Below are 17,528 nucleotides of genomic sequence, written 5' to 3'. Positions count from 1 at the left end.
CCAACATTTAGTTCTGGGAATCTGCACATTCACCATTGTTTTTTTGTTGTCAGTGAACGAATGCTCTATTGACAGATGTGCATCGTGTCTGTGTGTGTGTGTGTGTGTGTGTGTTGGTACGTACCTGTCATATACTTATTCGAAATACAGATAGATGTACGTGTGTGTGTGTGTGTGTGTGTGTGTGTGTGTGTGTGTGTGGCTCCTGTGCCATTGTATTTGTTTGACACATAAATTCATTCTTGGAGACTCTGAATACATAGAGAACATATGCTCCCATGCGTAAAATTCCTTTTGTTTAGGTTAACTTTTTATTTTCTAAGCTGAGTGGTCTGTGTGCCTTGCTAGGCAGGTAGGGCTCATTTGTTAATGCTGCCTCTTTTGAGGCTGACACCTTAATAGTGTTTGTGTGATGGCCTCAGAAAATCAGCATTGTAGTATCGTTTTGAAATTGCCCTCCTCGGTGGAAAAAAAGCTGCCAAACTAAACCCAAACAAATCTCCAAGCTGCAAGACCCCAGCCTTTAAGTAAACATAAACCATGCAATATTCTTTAATCTGGAAGGCTATGTCTTGCTAACCTTAACTAAAAATAATAATCTCAGGCATTAGAGAGAGACCCAAATCTTTAGTGTTTACAGTAAGACCCTCTGGTAGACAGCAGGGAAAGACTCTTCACTTGTCTGTCTCAATTTCATAGTCTTGAAGGTCTTATGTATTTAAATCTCAGAAAATGAATGGAAGAAAGTCCTGGACTTTTCTAAGGAGTCTGTCAGGTCTCTTGGCATCCACAAAGTTTTGCAAAAAGGTCTATGCATTCAGCGTGGGCAGCACGGGCTGGGGAAATGGTGAATGCTATCTTTTGTCAGTCTGTAGAGGTTGGTGTGGGCCATTTCAAATGGATCCTGGAATTTCCAGACCTGGTCTCTATCTTCCAAGTCATTTCTGTACCTGGAATAAAATGTTGCCGTAGAAATTATTGACATAATGGTCCCCATGAGGACTCATAGCCATCAAAGTGAAATCTCACAATAAATCCTGAGGCCACCTGGAGAACCACTGTTAAAGAGCTTTTTAGAGGAGGGAAAAAACTTTAAAAGCTTAATTCTTCTTAAGCACAAGTTCACTGATAGAGTCTCTGTTGTGCTTTCCAAGAGTTAGTTTTACTTTTAGCTTTGTTAAGTAACTCTTTCAAGCTTTTTTTTTTTACAGCAAAAATGCTACATTCTGTATAGATGACATCACTGTCCCCCTCTAGCCACTCTGAATGCCAAGAGTTACCCAGCAAAGAACCGCAGTAGGGATTTCTGCGTGTCTCAGGCATAAAAGCCTTAAAACATGAGGTGGGTCTTACATTCCTACTATACAATACCAGGACGTTATTGATCAGTGTGAGGGGAACTTCCAGCCAAAGCTAATTGGTCTTTGCAGAGGCGGGTAACTAATGCTGTTTTACACTTAGCACTCAGGCCACACATTTCATCCTCAAAATGCTTTGAAAACATTAACTAATTAATCATTAGCTAATTTAGCAGCTGACGAGGAAAGTTGAGACACTAAAGGAGGCTGGATTCCACCAGCATTTTTTGCCCACACACCCCTCCTCTGGAGCCAAAGATGGATTTCTCTGTCTGGAGAGGAGGGGGTGGGGGCTGGTGAAGGCTCTCTGCTGTGGGCAGGGTGCTGACCAGGTGATCCCTGTAAGGCACAAGAAAAAACAGAAACAAAAACCTTGAAGGGACACACTCCTGGACAGCCGTTAAAGGGACTGGTCAGATTTTTTTCTTAAATAATAAAAAAGCAAATAAATAAAAAGAAATGTAAAGACCAACTTAGGAGAGTCAACCTCAGAAAATGTCTAGCACATGTGAAGATCCTTGAAATTTAAAAGTGGAGCAAGGAAGTAATCTCTATTTTATTCTTTAGATACCAAAGACTTGCTTGTAGCAAGGTAGGCTCTCTCTTTCTCTCTCTCTCTCTCTCCCTGTGTGTGTGTGTGTGTGTGTGTGCGCGCACACGTGCTCATGCTCGTGTGTGTGTGTGTGTGTGTGTGTGTGTGTGTGTGCATGTGTGTGTATGAATGATCTTTTTCAGTTAATGCTTCCTGGGTTCATGTAACCTCTGAGCACTGCTTTAGAGATCCAGCCTCATTTAAGAAACTCAACACAGACACTGTAGAGACTTCCCTGTATGTTACCACCAAGGGAACTCTTTTTCCAGGGGGCTTGTCGGCACTGTGGCCCCATCCACTGTGTGAATGAGACATGAAAATAGTTCAGGAGTTTCTCTGAGCTATCAGCGGACCGCACAAGCTGAGTTTTCTTTAAAAAATACGGAGACAGTTCATCTAAAGAGTCACTGTGAATGAGGGCGTATGTGTGGTCCAGCTCTTTCAAAGAAAACACTCCACAAAGCCAACAGCCTTATAGAAGGTGGCACCAGTAACTGCATTTTTTAAAAAAAAGAGTGAATATATTTCGCATCTATTCAGTTTGTTCCGATTCCCACACATCCTTCTCCTGCAACAAGGAAAGGCAAGCTTTTAGTATATTGGAGGGAAAAATGGCAGATGTACAAAATGTATTCTCACCCGAAGTGGCGTGCCACATAGAAATGTGGCAGAAAGGGGCATCAGACACAGCCGCTCAGCTGTCTCGTGTGAGTCCCGCAGAAGAATGACTACCCCATGGAAAACTTCCCACCTAGCAATCTCAGAGATTCCTCTTAGATGTGAGAAGGCAGCGGAAGCAGCCATGTGCATCTAACCCAGCACATTAGAAGTGCATGGCATTAGAAGTGCATGGCATTCCTCGGGAGAAACTGAAAGTGATGTTGCACCCTCAGAAATGGCACCCGCAAGGGCTCACTCCTGGTCGTGACCATTTCAGATAAATACAGATCTGTGCTCTTCTGCACCCAATCTTGATGTGTCTGGATTTGAGTATTTCTCCTCACATGGCTTGTTTTATTTTATTTGTGCTGGGGATCTAGGCGATTGCTCAAGCCACTACTGATATACATCCCCACTTTCTAGTCTTCCTGAATGTACTGCCCATGGCTCCTGTTTTTTTTCAGTTTCTTCCAACCTGATACTGTTTCTAAAATTCAAATCAAAGTTGCTAATGACATCCTTAGTTAAGGTAATTAAAACTTTGTTACTTCCTGGTAGGATTTTTCTATTTTAGGGGCAAAAGAGGGTTCATATTTAAGTATTACTTATTTTTCACTTTACTTTTTGCTTTAGAATAAATAATTATAATATAACTGCTGACTTTTCCTTATCTCTTACCTCTTCTGTACCCTGTTCCCTGCAGTCTTGTCATGGTGGCACATTTGCCCCTGCTCTGCGAACATGTCTATCCCATCCATGAGGCTACCTTCCCCTTTCCACTACGAGAACTTTCCAGGGAGGACTTTGGAAAGTTTCAGGATCTCCAGTTTGCTCCACAGTTACAACAAACTACATGATGCAGGTTTCTGAACTCCCATTTACACTGATTCTACTCTAGCCTTCTGTCTTTTTTATTTGTTTGCTTGTTTTTGTCGTTGTTGTTGTTTTTGCGTTATTTCATGCATCGCTGTGACTCAAAGTCAGCTAGAACATTATGCAGGATGACAGTTCCTCTAAATGGTATTCTATAGTACTGTCACCAATGGAGGGGGGCAATTCTGTCATTTCTGAAACCCCTTCCTACCCGCTGCCAGGCAATGTCTCGAGAGATTAATTGGTCATTATAGCCATGTGGTAGTGAGGTTGGTAACATCTATTGAGTGGAGATCAGGGATTCTGTTTGTCATCTTATACTACATAGGATGATCCTCTGTAAGAAAGGATTCCTGGCCCTAACAGCAAGTTGTGTATTCTTGCTGTTTCTTATGTTGGTACCTGCAATTGGAAAATGTTACAAAAACTTTTGGGTATGTACTGAGTTTAGTTGTTTGTTTTTTCCAAAGTGGTTGTGAGCACACAGCTTTGTGTTGTTGAAGGTGTAGCTGACTTGTCTAGCTTCTTACCCCTCCCTTCCCTCAGCACTAACAGCTCTGTATGCAGAGTCAGAGACAGTGGTCCTACACATCGTTCTGATTCTCATTTCTGAAAGTGGTGGCACAAGGAGGATGGAAAGAAAGAGAAGCGTGCAGATGAATAAAGTGTGTGCAGGTTGAAGTGGGAGGGACGACCCCTGGAGCCTGGGCAGATGTTTATGTTTGAAGAGGCTCCTTGCCTACTGCATGCCACGCAGACAAGGAACGCTCAGAGAGACCTGATGCTAACAAGCCAGGACTCTCTCTCTCGGCTCCCCTCACCAAGATGGGTGGCTTTCCTGCTGTTATTTTACAGAGAGAAAATAATCTCTCCCAAACAAAACTTCTTCAGAGTGGATTGCCACACAAGCAGCTTGTAAAACCCGCAAGCTAGAGATTGTAGACATGGACCCAAGGTCACTCATGGGCGGGTGGTTCTGTTTCCGGGATGCTGTCTGTTACTGAAGAGCAGTTAAAGGGACCTGAAGACAGCAGGACTTTGTAGAAAATTAAGAAGGAAAAATTTTGGGAGGAGACCTCAGAGGAAGAACACAATAGTTTATAATAGGGACTGATGTCTCATTTATATACATATGTATGTGTATGATACATACATGTAAATACATGTATTTTCTACCATTTAGAGCAGTGAAGGGTACAGGACTGGATTCTCTCCAGTCCATCTATCAGCCTTTTAAACTAGCTTTCCTCTTAGCAATGAGGTTGAGCTTCCCTTTCCCAGTAGATGGCATTGTAGTCTGTTCAGTGGTGAAGTGCTTACCTTAGCCAATGGGGACTGTGTATACATATATATATATATATATATATACATATATATATATATATATATCCCCCAGTATCCTCCTTATTAACACCCCCTTCCCTTGCATTAAATACTAGCTTGAGGTTATAAATAAGAATCTTGTTTTTGCTAGTTACCTGTAACTCTCAAAAGATTTGATTGGGGGGGGGGAGATGCAGTAGATAATTTAATGTCGCTATAGCAAATGAAAAATTATATGGGCTAGATCTATGAGTGTGGGATGAGATATGAAAGCATGGAATATTTTCAGATGACTCTGTTTCAAAATGAGAGCTGCCTTTGGTCTTCTGAAGTCCACCTTTTTGGCATTAACCCTTTACATTCCGAATAGTTTAGTGTGTGTGTGTGTGTGTGTGTGAAGAGAAGCCTTGATAAAGTTTTATTCTATAGCAAAGATTGTTCGTTCGTCTGTGTAGCATTCTTTTTAGATGGACCCCTGACAAACGTCACATCTCTGTAAGCTGATTATTTAAAAATCCTCTTTAACAAAAATCATCTGTCTGAAGTCTGTATATTGCAGTAGACCCAAAATTGAATAATGTTTCTAGCTAATTGTAAATATTATCTTCATGATAGTCTTCCTTCTTTTAGACGGTTGAGCCTAAAAATAACAGCAGTAATTGATTGAGCCAGCAACTGTCATCATTGCCTGGTGTTAGAGAAAGATGTCTATGAGTGTTTTCTTCTTCCTACCAGAGTATCATTTTGCATGCTGGTAGTGAGGGACTCAGAAAAACAATCAGTACATGAAACTTGATTTCAACAGAAGAAAGAAATGATGATATGGGGAATAAATATGCTTGAAAAAGTCTCACAGTAAGACTTTCTGTAAATACCCTTTAAAATGAAAGAAGTTGGATTATATTAACTGTAGTGGAAGCAGAGTTACATTTCTTTCTTTTTGTTTTGATGAACTTTGACAAGGAAAATACCATACTTATGTGTCTGTGTGTTTAATTGGCTCTATAGTGCCATAAAGTTTATTTTTTCCACGAGGCTTCCATCTTTTTCTCATAAAAATATTTTTCTGAAACTGTAAATGTCTTCCCCACAAACCCCCCCCAAATCCTCTTTGTACTAAATATACTCTATATTTCTCTGATAGTCATTTGGTAATAGTATTTGACTTCCATTTATCAATACTGTTTCTTTCCATTATTTTTAATCACAAGATTACCAGCTATGTATTTAGTTATTATTTAAGCTAAATGGTGTCTTTGGCTGTTAGCTGGAAAAGATAATGTCCCAATATCAGGATTAAATTTTCATCTCTATCAACTGGCTTAAAAATACCCAACTTGATTCCTTTTGAATTAACCGAGTCTTATTTTATTTTATTTTTTTCCAGTATCACCAATCACCATAGTAACCACTAGCTGTCAGTTCAGCTTCTGACATTTTTCTCATTTGGTAAGATTTCAGAATTGCCATCCTCCCTGCCAACATGTCATGAACAAGAAAAAAAAATTGCATGAAAAATCTAATGGGTGTCTGGTCTGATTGTCCTCATTCGAGGCAGGAAAGACAAAAACTGATGAATTGTGAAATGTATTCAGAGGGATTCAGGGAAGCGAGTGGGAGACCCTTCCCCCCACCTAGTTTCTTTTTGTTATGCTTGATGCTCCATACATGCTTACTCTGACACTCGGGTTTGTAGAAATTTAAGATTAACAATTTTTACACTCACCCAGCTGATCTCTCTCTCCCTTAACATTTTTTTAAAAGTCATCATTAAAAATAAAGTTACCAAGACTCATATTTAGCTTGATTTCTCATATCATAGTTAGCTTTTTTTTTTTTTAGTCCAAATTTAGTTAGCCTTTTTTTTTTAAAGTCCAAATTGACTTCCAATATTTAAGCTGCTGAGCTTGCAAATGAGTGACAGTTTGGGAGCCAGATGTGGACTATAAAGCCACTCGGTGAGTTTGTGGGAGAGTGTGAGTGACTGAGAAAAAACATCGGGCCCATTTGAAAAGAGAATCAGAGCTTAATCTAGACCTTTGCTTTACATGGTGAAGGACAGCAAGAGAAAGCAGTGTTTTCCAGTATTCCAATTTGACACATGAATAGGGGAGGAAAGGTCCTGAATTTCTACCCCATCTTTGTGAATTGAGTAGGGAATGAACGGAATTACTTCTGAAATTCCTTCCTTTTGATAAGCAACAGAAAGCAGAAATAAAGGGGCACGAGCCTGCTGTTTCCTTCATGTAGACATGCAGATTAGTGAACACCTGTCCTGGGTAGGACGTAAACATAGAGCCTGTGTGTGGATCACATCCCCGCGACCTAGGCAGGGCTTTTACTTTGTATTCTCAATGTAGGGAAACACATTAGTGACATTAGCCTGTGATTGTGTACACACCAGTGTTCATGCAGGTAACAGGTCCTCGGGTGATGTAAGTGTACGTGTGTTTGATAAAACTTCTGCGTCTCTCCAGAGGTTCCCCTCAGAGGTAGATCAATCATACGGATATTTTTTCATGGTTGCCTACAAACTCAGGCTCAGCAGCAGGAAATCATTCGAGGAAGGAAAGCTGATTTGAGAAGCAGCTGTAGAACCCCGTTAGTCCCTTTCTCCTCCCGGGTGGACAAGTCCTGGATCATGCAAGCAGATGCTGGGATGTTTCCATTTCCCATTTCAGAGGCTTTCTGGCTTTGGCTTCTTTCAAAATAACAACAACATTCAGACAGGGGAAGGTTTGAAGCATGTCGCTGGATTTACTGCAGATTTTTTTTATTGTCACAGGTGTATTTAAACATTCTACATGGCTAAGAGAGCATAGAAAGACCTGCTGAAAAAGACTTGAGCCTCTTATTCTGAAAAGCAAAATCACACATATATTTTTGATGTGGTTTGTGTGAATATTAGAACATTTAATGTCCAGCATAGATAGATTGATAATATGGTTTTGTCATTGTTGATTAATGGTGTACTGAAATAGACATGTGTAAGTGCATACATATGTATATGCTATCAGATGTGTGGAAAATGAGCAGTTTGGCCCATCATGCTTTTATTATTTGATTCTTTTTAAATTTAAACACTTTGGAGAAACCAAATGAATAATTCCTGAATGTTTGCTGCAATTATTGCACACAAATATAACCCTTGAGAAATAACCAGAAAATTGATATTGAAACTCAGGGTATATTTCAAACACATATTTGGAGGTGGAAAAATAGAAAGTTTTTTTTCCTTAATACTGGCAAATAAATTTACCTCATAAAAGAAAAAAGCCAGAAAAATATAAATCTTTTAATAAGAAATAATACTACTTTTATATGCAGTGCTTTGTAATGAATGGTGTAAACAGAATATACTTTAATGCTTTTACGCTTTATAAGATTTATAACAATAATCAGCGAAACCTTGTAACTGTGTTTGCCCCTTACGTGCCTTGAAGCCATTGGATCTCGCAGTTAATTGTATAAATTCCATACACTATGGGAAATCACAGTGTATCATTTATATTCAGCATGTGTCATGTGTATAAATATTAAAATATATTAGCTCAAAATGGCTGATTATTCCTCAAACATTTTGTGATAAATCTTATCTTTTTATGGGTTGGGTGGGGGAAAACTAAATATTTCATGTTATTTGGAAATATTCTTTAAGCAACCTAGATTTATTATTAACATTTTAAATATTTATAGCTGCCTTAAAATATTTGGGGGCTTAGCTCACTTGATAGGCGTATACCCGGGTCCTGTTGTGTTTGTGTGCGGTAGTCCAAGTAAGGTCTAAGTACGGTTGTCCACTACTGCCATCCTCATGTGTGTGAAACTTGCATTTGTGGATGTGTTCAGTTACATGAAAGCAGTGCTTTGGCTCAATATAGGAATCTTACATTATTTGTACATGCAGGGATGTTTTGAAAACTGCCAGTATAACCTTCATCATTAAAAAAATCCTTTTGAATCTATTCTAGACAGTCAGGCGAGCGTCGATGTGAATTTTTGCATGTGAATACGCCATTTTATTTGCAGCATGTCCTTCAGATATTTTAAAAATGTGGGTTGTTTATATTCCCACGTAAACACATAAGTCAAATATACGAAGGTCTGACATAATAGCAAATGTAAAAAATTAGAGTGGTACATATTTATTGAGACTGATGGAGACGCATAATGAATAAACAAACACGGGGTTGAGCTGTTTTACAAATGCATTTGGCAACTGCCCGTAGCAGTCAGTGTGTACATTCTGAGGGGAGGAAATGTCAGAAGAGTCTTGTAAATACATGCAGCTGGAAAGAATAAAATAAAAAATGATGACTAGCGTTGACAGGCAGACTTGGGGTGTATGATATACTTTGTTCATTTGATTCTTAGAACTCAGTCGGGGGTTAAATTGGAATCCAGACATCAAAGAATTCTTCCACCAGACCCAAATTTTGCCCGCATAATTTTTTTCTTACAGTTGTCATAATTTTAGCTAATTTCACAGTGCAATAAATTTTTACCGTTTGAAGTCTTTTTTTTCCTGTCTTAAATATGCACACAGTATGTATATACTACATCTCCTATGAACTGCCACCATGCTCCATTCTGATTGCACACACATATAAAAATGATAGGCACACACGTGTGTTTTTTGCATGTGCCTGCTCACAAACATGTTTGCAGAAGAAATGGCGAGAGCAGCCCTGTCATTCGGCTGACCCTAATCCTGACACACTGAAGGCACAAGGGAACTGTTTTCGGTGGCTGTACCTTTGTTTCTTTCCTCTTTTTGCCCTTTTTTCTCTCCCCCTCCTTTCCTTCCGGCTGTTGTGTCTGAAAATGTTGGCAGTATGGGGTGCTGGATGTGTGGAGGTTTTGCAGATTTCTGTACGATTTTGATCTGAAGGTCAGGGCTGAGGAAATACACCGAGACGGATGTTTGCCATTTGCCATTAGCCTTGTTCTTGTTATCAGATGATTTTCTCACGTGAGCCACAAACAGAGGGCCATCTAAAGGGAGTGCAAATAAGCACTGTTGTACGCAGATATGGTTTCCCTCACCCCTTCTCACAGTCCTAGCCCTTTCTCTATGACTAGTTAGCTTCCAACACTCCTCAGGTTCATTGACTTTTGATTATAATCCCATTTACCATCTGCATTTCTTAAATAAAAATGTTAAAGGTAAATGTAATTCCCCCCCCACTGTAAAAATAAAAATAGTGACAAATCATACCTGTCAGGTAATATGTCATTTCTGAGCCACTGGCGTGTGCTCATTCAGCTTGGTTTTATCTTAAAATTCCACTTTGAAACACACACACACACACACACACACACACACACACACGAGAGAGAGAGAGAGAGAGAGAGAGAGAGAGAGAGAGAGAGAGAGAGAGAGACTGAGAGGGTTTTCTTTTCCATGTATCTAAGATTTTGTGTGTGTGATTTGGATGTTTTCAAGTGAAGTGTAGGGCTGGCTCATTTGGTCACCATCACCATCGTCACTACCATCATCACTACCACAATACATAGTTAAGCATTTCTGACTCCCACCCTGTGAAATTAACATTATCCATGGGAACACCAGATGGAGAAATAGTTTCATGTCATGAATGATGTGAATTACATTTTTAAAGATAATTGTCCAACTCCTGTCATTTCATGCACTATTCAAATAGTGCACAGAGCTAAGGACTGTGAGCTCCCTGCCTCCTGCTATTTACCCTGAAAGGGTCTCTCCTGTTTTCCATGGTGCTTTGTTGGAGGACAGGAACCATTTTGGATGGAGATTGGAATCCAGTAAGAGCAAATGCTGGTCATGGTTTCTGGGAATCAGGTAGAGGGCACTTCTGGCTCTTAGGATTGTTGAGTAGCTCTTATTCCAACCAGTTATTCATTTTCTGTAAACATGAGCCTGTAAGTCACAAAGTTGGCCATACAATCCTGCAGTTGAACTTACAGAGGATCCCAGGTGACCCCCATTATGAAGGGCCCACCATTGTTCATTATTGCAATGATTCTTTGAAACAGTTCCTGGGATGTAGTTCTCCTGGGAATTCTTGAGGAGGTCCTGGTTTATCCCCAAACATTGCTCTTGCTCGGGTGCCCTGAAGCAGGGCGTTGCCTCTCAAGCTCATTGTTGATTTGGTGGGCTAGCCTAGCCACATCTCACAAATGAGATCACTACCATCAAAGGTTCCCAGTAAGGACGTGGTTTTCTAAAAGAGGGATTGGTGTGGGATGGCCATGGGCTTTGCCATGCTGTCCCTTTCTGAAGATAAACATTTGCTTTCCATCTCATCATATTTCTCAGGTTATTATTTGGCCACTCATTTGCTTCACCATTATCAAATTATAGCAGATGATGGCTTGGATGCCTTAAAACACCCAGGAACCGTGGTCCTGTGGCTATTTTGGGCAAAGCCATAAGCACACACACATACCCCCACACACATACACATACTCTCTCTCTCTTTTTATTGTCCTCCCAGGGAGCAGAATTTGAACTTAATATTCCATGAAATAAGCCATTGTAATCACGTTGGGTTAATAGAAGAAGTAAAATTGCCTCTCCTCTCACAAGACAGAGCAAAGCTGCATTATTAAAGTTCTCGTGCGGACAGGCGGTTTAAAATATATCCTGGGTGGCTGATGCAAGGCCTTCCAGTGTGGATGACAGCTTTTCAGATCTTAATAGGCTGCTTGTTCCCGGTGCCTGGGATCCTTGCATTTCTTCTCTTCTAGGCAGGCTATGACATGGTGGCTCAAATCCGGCTTACCAGTGCCACGCGCAGAGCTGACTTTGCTAACAAGTGGCTTTCTGTGCCTTGTGTCAATAAGGTAAACAATTAGAGCTATAGATTTTGAATACTCATTCTTACCCATCTGTTGGGTGACCTTCTTGGAATTCTCAGCCCACTCGTTAATACAGGGCAATAATGGGAGGCCAGCAAGGATGATGTTCTCCCTTCAGATGGCCTATGCATTGCAGAGTCAATGGGCAATGTTTTTCTAATATGAAAAGGAAATGTTAGTAACATGTAACTGGTCTTATGGGAAACTAAATGCAAGTTTTCAGGAGAATGCAGTGAAATATGGTTGTACAGGGCTGAGCATAACAGCCCATCATCTTCATGAGAGCAGCCACGTCTGAGTACAAGAGAACCTAATCAAGAGACCTATTGGCTGTTGGTGTTCCTCATGGAAGGACCCGTATGAGAAGGTCACTGGACCCTTTATCCAATTTCAATGGCTTTCTTCTGTGCCTCTTAGCTAGCTGTATATAATTCTGCTCTAATTGCAGATAGCCTGGTGGTCTGGCAAGGTACACAGAGGTTGGGCAAGGAGTGGGGAGACAGTTGTTGGTCTAACCAGGCAAAGAGTTTCCAGAACAAGCATTCATGCGTCAGCGTTTTCTTCCATATAAGAACTGCCACCTGAAGCCTCATGTTCATGTTCAAATCCAGCAAAGACAGGGGAGGGCAGGTGCTGCCTACCAAGACTTACCTTCCCACTGCCATGGTCCTGAGTTGACGCTGAACCTGATTTAAACTGGGAACTGTGTCTCTGAATGCATTTTCTTCCAAGTGATTTTATGAGCAGAAGAAAAGAGAAAGGAATTTGCTGTGAAAAACTTTCCAAATGCCGTTTTCCAGGTCAAGCCTTGTCTGAGAGCTACAGGGAGAATGATGAGTCCTTTGTTGAGGATTCCTCTGTGACTTAGGAAATAGAGCTGTTTGGAGGTTTGGGGCAGATTAGTGTGAAGGCTTCTCGGCTGTTTCCTCTTTTCTGCTCTTGTTGTGGTTCCCTTTTCCTTGTAACTTGTGTCCCCCTTGCAGGACCTAGCAGATGCCTGACCGGCTCTGCTTGGAGTGATGAGTCCTGACTCCAAGGGTTGGCTGGAGGCGATGCTTTCTTGCTGGCATCGCCTTCAGCCTCAGAGTTGACAGGGACTATGTAACTTACATGGCTTGTCCGATGCCCAGCGGTATAGATTCCCTCTGGGTCCCTGAGTTCTTCCAAATGGTAGCAGCAAAACCTCAATTGCTCACAAACTGGTTGTCAGAGACCCACTTTTATCTGTAAATATGATGTACAAATAAACCTATAGGGGGTGGTAGAAAAGAGGATTGGTCCTTCATATAAACAGTATTACAAAGTAGCTCAACGTTACCTTCTAGACACTAAGGAGGCTTGAATGAACTATCTGATGCCCATTTGGAGGCTGTGCTATGAGAAAAGACACTAGAATTGATTGGATGAAGCAAATGTTTACTGAAGATTGACTTTGTTGGAGGTGGAGTTCCTCAGAGATCCCCATGACAGCTCTCTGTCTATGTGAAACTGGCATCAAGCAGAGCCCTCTCCCCTCTCTGAGCATGCAGGAAGCAGGGTTAGAAGCCGTGAGATGCTTTCCTTCTTTTTATATCCCATGCATAACGAATATTGCTACCCACTCCCAGATGCTTATCCCATACCAGAATATTAGACTGGCTACAGTTAGAAATGAGTTAACAGCTGATTTTTTTTGGTCTCAGTGTATATATAAGCACCTTTATTTCCCATGACAAGCCTTAAGTACAGTCCTGTAAATATGCAAGTAAGATCTGTGTGTATATCCATCCTCCCTGTTGAAAAAATCTCCTGGTTATCTTTCACATGGGCAAAGCCCTTTATAGTAGTGTATTTTATCTGTGGTGCATAAACAGTTACCCTTTGCCTGGGTAACGTTTGCTTGAAGACAGTTCCCTGCAGTTGCATCATTTGGGGGGTATTGACATAATCCATTCTCTACTGATAAGTTCCAGCTCTTTCCCTCAGTCAAATGATGTCTAAAATTCAACTAAACATTCCCTCTGTGTTTACTCTTCAAGTTGATTTGGGTGGTAGGGGCTATTTGCTTATTCATGAGTCATATTTAAAATGCTGTCTTTTCTCAAACACCCTGTAGGTTGTTATACTTCCAATTTGAAGTGATGCTTCCAACTGTGTTTCCAAAGTTGTACAATCAATGTATATCTTGACCATGATAAGGTTTTTAGAAGAGTGCTGTACACATGTCAGGTGACCAGGGGGGACTTAATGTGATGTATTCTTAAAGGACACTGACCTGGAGAAGGCTCTCTAGAATGCTGGGGCCTCTCATCTTAATTTAAATTTCACAGGACAATGTTTACCATTTTTAAAGGACAGAATTTCCAAGGCAGAAAAATGGTCTAAAGAAGATTATAAAGTCCTAAGAAAGAATGAAAGTGTTTTTGAAAAGCAGATCAATAGCTGGCTTAAAGCCCTTAGATTATAAACTGATAATGCAGAGTATTGAAATAAAAATGTGGGCATCTGGCACATGATGGATCAAGAGAGAAGAGTAAGCTCCCTGGAGGAGGAAGAGCAGGGGAGGAAAAGGGGAGGAGGCAGGGGAGAGGAGGAGGAGGAAGAAGACGGGAGGAGGAGGAAGAGGGAGCAGAAGAGGAGGAAAAGGAGGAGGGGAAGGAGGAGAAAGAAGAGATGAGAAGGGAGGAGAAGGAGGTAAAGAAAGGCGGAAGGAGAAAGGAGAGGAAGGACAAGGAGAATTAGAGGCAGATAACAAGGAAGACTCCGCTGAGATGGCAGGGTGGGGGCTGGGGAGGAAGGAGGCCAGACTCACAAGAAGGCTCAGCAGGTGAAAGCATTTGCCCTGACTGATGACTTCAGTCTGATTCCTGAAACCCACATTAAGGTGAAAGGAGAGACTTGACTACACAAATTGTCCTCTGGTCTCCACACTCATGCTGTGGTATGGGTGCCCATGGGCATCATCTATATATGCAACATTTTTTTAAGGAGGTGGAGAAAGAAAGGGGAAGAAGAAATTGGAGGAAGGAGGGAAAAGAGGAGGAAAAGGGAGGAGGGGAAGGAGGAGGCGGCACATAGGAGGCCATAAGGACAGCCTTTATAGGGCACTGAGTAAATTAGGATAGTTTCTACATTCTCATGAAGAGTATGCATTTAGTTTATGTGCTCAGGTTTGAAAGAGCTCCCTGTGTCCAGCAAGTACACTTTGTATTCCCTTGTTGAGATGGAATACCACATCTGGCTTCCAGAAGGGGCAGTAGGCACTGCCAAGGATGCCACCCAGAGTGTTTCATGTGTATAAATCCTGTCACCTGTGGTGGGTGACAGGGAAGCTACAGATTCACCAGAAGCTTGACTCCACAAAAAAGTCATCAATTATGGCTTTTCATTACCCAAGTGGAAGCTGCCTCTGGGAAATTCAGCAAAAGGGAAGCTATTGGGAAAAACAGGAAGGGAGCAAGAAGCATCAGTTAGAGGCTAGTGAGCCAGGGTTGAGCCAGGGCTCAGGACCAGGGGCCAGGATGCTATACGGCTGGAGATCTGAACAAGATACCTCATACCAACCCCAGCAAGAACAATCTTTAGGACTGTCCTTGCTGTTTCTCTAAAAGATTCTTTTTTTTCTCTCTTCCTTGTTCAAGAGGCACAGTCTTATAAGAAGGTATCTGATTGGTCAAGATCAGGCCACAGGCCAGTGCAAATTATCCAATGAGAATTAAGGGCCTGAGAACCTGCAGTCTCTAGGAGCCTCTCCTAACAGAGCAGCAGCAGTTCTCTGTTGAAAATCAGAGGGCACTTGCAAGATGAGTACCTAGAAAAATGATAGGTGTCCATGACACCTTCATATTTAATGTAGGTCATTAAATAAATGCCACAAGTGCTAGGAACTAAGTGCCATGTGGATTAGTATTAAAAAGACATCCATCTTTGGGCTATTATCCTCAATAGTCGGACTGACCAGGAGGTAAAAGACATGGGTAGAAAGCTCTCCCTGGGCCTTCTAGGATGTTGTGATTGTTAAGTCCAGAATGACTAGGATCCTGGGGAGTGCTGCTGAATGCTTAGATGCATGACTGAGTGAAGCAGACCCAGGCTAAGGCTCTGCAGCTGCTTACTAAGGCAGTTTCTGTTCTCTTCCCTTTCTCCTCCCATGTCCTTCTAGGTTTATATCCCAGATTAATTCTCGATTCCCAAATCTTTGAGTCAAGCCTTGCTTCTGAAGGGAGCCCATCCTCAACAGCTATCACAGCCAAATGAAATTTTAAAGGATCAAATCAGATTAAAAATCAATTACACACACACACACACACACACACACACACACACAATTTTTATGTCCCCCCTTGTTTTTGGGTGTCTTTAATAAATAATGAAAGAATGAAGACAAAACAGTACAAGGCCAAACACCCTAGCAAAGTGCTGGACCCCACATGGGATTTAAGGGAGGGGAAGCAATGGGTCTCATTACCACCCAGAGAGAGACATGTTCTGAGACCATGATAGCAGGCCCAGGACAATGACTTGTGCTTAGACACCCAATGCCTCTCTGAGACCTGGTAGTTCAAATTGCCTTCAAATCAGGACTTAGAACTCTGTCCTGATTGTCCGGGACTGAGGGTGGGGTGGGGAAGGGAATGAACATGCCCTGTGGGCGTCAGACAGTAACGCAGGGAGTGTGAGTTCTTGGCTCTAAGAAACTGAGTTCGGGAGGAACACATGGCCTGTAGGCTCACAGGGGTGCTTTTGTAGCACTGTGGTCACACTGTTCTCCCGTTCTTCAGATGTCACCTCCTCAGCGCCTCTTTTAGGAAGTTGCTTCTGCCCCACTATTGCTTTTATTGTGCGTGTGTGATGTATATGGGTGTGCGCATGTGTCTGCATGTGTGTACATGGATGTGTCCATGCACATGTGTGTGCTCACACCCATGGGGAAGCCAAAGGTTGATGCTGTTGTCTTCCCCCGTCATGATGCACCTTACACATTAAGGCAGTGTCTGGGGTCTAGATTTAACTCAGAGCTTGCCTAGGTAGCTTGCTTACTTCAGGGGTTCCCCTGTTTGACCACACAAGTAATAAGATTACAGACAGGCTTATGTGTTACCCCACATTTATGTGGGTGTTAGGGAGATCTGAACTGTGGCCCTCACATTTTCAGGGCAGGAGCTTTGTTCACTGAACCATCTTCCTAGTCTCTACCCATACTATTCTTACTGCAGACACTTTGTGTGGCTATTCTTTATCAGTTTTGGATCCCAGCTGTATTGGTTAGTGCTAGCTATGTAACAAGCTACCCATCCACCCCCAACAATCCTATAGTTCCTCATGATTTCATGGACCAACAATCTATTGGCTCATTGCTAGTGTTAACAATGAATAACTTCTTTGTCTAAGACCTCAATTATGGGAGTTAGGATGCCCATTCCCGTCTGTCACAATGCCTCTTGTTTGTAGGGAGGCCTACCAGGAATTCTTGGCTGTGATGTCAAAGATGTTAGTACGTGAGGAGCTGTAAGGATACTGGGCACAGAGCTCACATAGTATCACTTCTGCCATGATTTTATTGGTCAAGCCAGTGATATGTAATTGTCAGATTCAAGGGGAGAACAAAGAGTTCAAAAAGGAGTTATAACAATTATGTTTCATTTCCAGTTCATGATACCCATCCCTCCCTTAGGCATGCCCAACAGCTCCTCAGCTAGGCTATGTCAGGTCCCCTTTTTTATTGTCTCTGTAGTTACCCAGCTGACGTGTGTCCCATTTTGACCTCTGTGTATATCTTTTGGTGTGGAGCACAGTGTCTGGTACGGAGGAGTTAACCGGCTTCCCTGAGTGAGTGAGAGATGTCTCTGAACCAAGCACAAAAGTGAGTTCTGGCCGGGTGTGATTCTGGCAGATCTAGAAAA

Source organism: Mesocricetus auratus, unplaced genomic scaffold (genome assembly GCF_017639785.1).
Source record: "Mesocricetus auratus isolate SY011 unplaced genomic scaffold, BCM_Maur_2.0 Super-Scaffold_6723, whole genome shotgun sequence".
NCBI lineage: Eukaryota > Metazoa > Chordata > Mammalia > Rodentia > Cricetidae > Mesocricetus > Mesocricetus auratus.
This window is presented reverse-complemented; position numbering follows the sequence as displayed.